Genomic DNA, 2,156 nt, shown 5'->3' on the forward strand with positions numbered 1-2,156 from the left:
TGCTGCCGTGGCCTCATCAACCAGCCCAGTCTTCATGGTCTGGAGTGCTGTGTATCAGACCTGTGGAGCTCCATAAACTACATCTGTCCCAGTCATCATGGCCTCCTCCAGTTGTTCACTCCTACCTAGATGAACAATTCACCAACCTGCCCATAATTCCTGTTATACTCACAAACTGTCACAGATCATCAGCTATGTGTTATATTACTAGACCCTATATGTTTCCTTTGGCTTGATGTATGTATCTATGACAGAAATTTGTTTATCTTGTTTCTCCTGCTCTTCTTTTCTCTCTATCTTCTCTGTTTCTCTACGGCGGGCCTTCAGCAGATGGGTCCTTCCATATGAGCTGGGTTCTGCCCAAGGTTTCTTCCTGTTAAAAGGGAGTTTTTCCTTGCCACCGTCGCCCTCAGGTTTGCTCTGGAGGTTGCAGGCTGGTTTTTGTGAAGCGTCTTGAGACGATTTGTATTGTTATTGGCGCTATATAAATAAAACTGAATTGAATTGAATTGAACTTCTATAGCTAATCTAATGTTAGCGGCATGTTTAGCCATGTTTACATCCAGTGACAGTATGATCTGGTCTGGTAGACAAGGTCAAGTTGAGCATATGTGTTCCTTGTCCATTGCTCATATTTTGGGGATGTTTATTTCATTTTAGCAAATTCTCAGAAATAAAGTCACAATTGCCAAAGTAAGATTTGGTGTGCAGTGGAGTGGATATGTATAAATACTCAGTGAGATTTACCATGAGATTGATGATGTTAACACAAAAGAAACATAAAAATTCAGCAGTTGAAGTGCTTCACAATAATTTGAGCAAATTCTATTCCCAGTTTGATGTAACAAATGTCATCCAACACATCAAAGTCATATAATGAGTTCGTTAGAAATTGCAATAAAGATGATAACTGAACTAAAACTAACTAAAACCAACGGTAAGTCAGTCATTTTACTTTGAAAAAAATGCAGTTTAATATGCTCACCACAGTTCAGGAACAGTCCAACCAACATGTAGTTAGACATCTTTAAAAAACATTTTCCAACATTGTACTTTAATGAACTCCTCCTAGAGTAAGAAACTAATGTACATCACATTTTAGCAACACACTGTAGAGATGGTTATAAAATGGTTAAAAATGTTGGTTAAAAACGTATTAAAACTTGAGTCTCTGTCACAGGGTCTGGACGTTAAATCACCTCAAACTTTAGAGTTCCCCCAAAAACAGGACGTTGACATAATTCACATACACATGTTGCTGAACTGTTACATGTTTGACAGGAGTCAAAGTCCAGAGTATAGAATGTATTTATGTGGCCACATTCAGGGATGGTTTTACCTTTCTTGGGCAGCACAGCGGCTATTTGGTTAGCACCGATGCCTCCCAGTGAGAAGGTCAGGGTCCAGCTCAGGCCTTTCTGGGTGGAGTTTGCATGTTCTCCCTTTGTCTGCGTGGGTTTTCTCCGGGTACTCCGGTTTCCTCCCACCTCCAAAGACATGCTCGCTAGGCTGATTAGTGACTCTAAAGTGACCCTAGGTGTGCGTGTGAATGGTTGTTTATCTCTGTGTCAGTTAGCTGGCGACCTGTCCAGAGTGTACCCCACCTCTCGCCCAACTCTAGCAACCCCTGCAACCCCAATGATCCACAAATGTGATCACATGAAGCCATAAGAACATTTGATATGCAGTTGGAGATATCAATCTTTTTTGTCTGTGTTGTGCTGAATTTGAGTGTTTTGTTGTTCAAAACTCATGAAGCTTTACTCACAAATGTATTTGGGTTTCATGTTTATGTTTTATGGGTCTTGTGCAGGGCCATGCAGAAATTTATGGCCCTGTCTGAAAACTATCTGTATGAAATCATCCAAGACGTACAAATATTTCTCTTGGGTCCATGCTCTAAACACCATAGGAAGTCTGTCATTTTGTACATTTTCTAGCATTGTATTTTAATGAACTAGTCCTACAGATTTTGTAGAATCTGTTTCACTATTGTTAGAGTTAGAGTGAGTCTCAACTCAACATGGACGAGGGTCAAACTCAGTCAGGAGTGTGTGAGGACCCCTTCATTTTTTTTTAATATCTTTCGTGTCAGTGAGAAAACATGTCCACACATAAACTGTATTTCAATATTCACTGTTTAAATTTATCCAACC

Source organism: Mugil cephalus, chromosome 1 (genome assembly GCF_022458985.1).
Source record: "Mugil cephalus isolate CIBA_MC_2020 chromosome 1, CIBA_Mcephalus_1.1, whole genome shotgun sequence".
Lineage (NCBI taxonomy): Eukaryota > Metazoa > Chordata > Actinopteri > Mugiliformes > Mugilidae > Mugil > Mugil cephalus.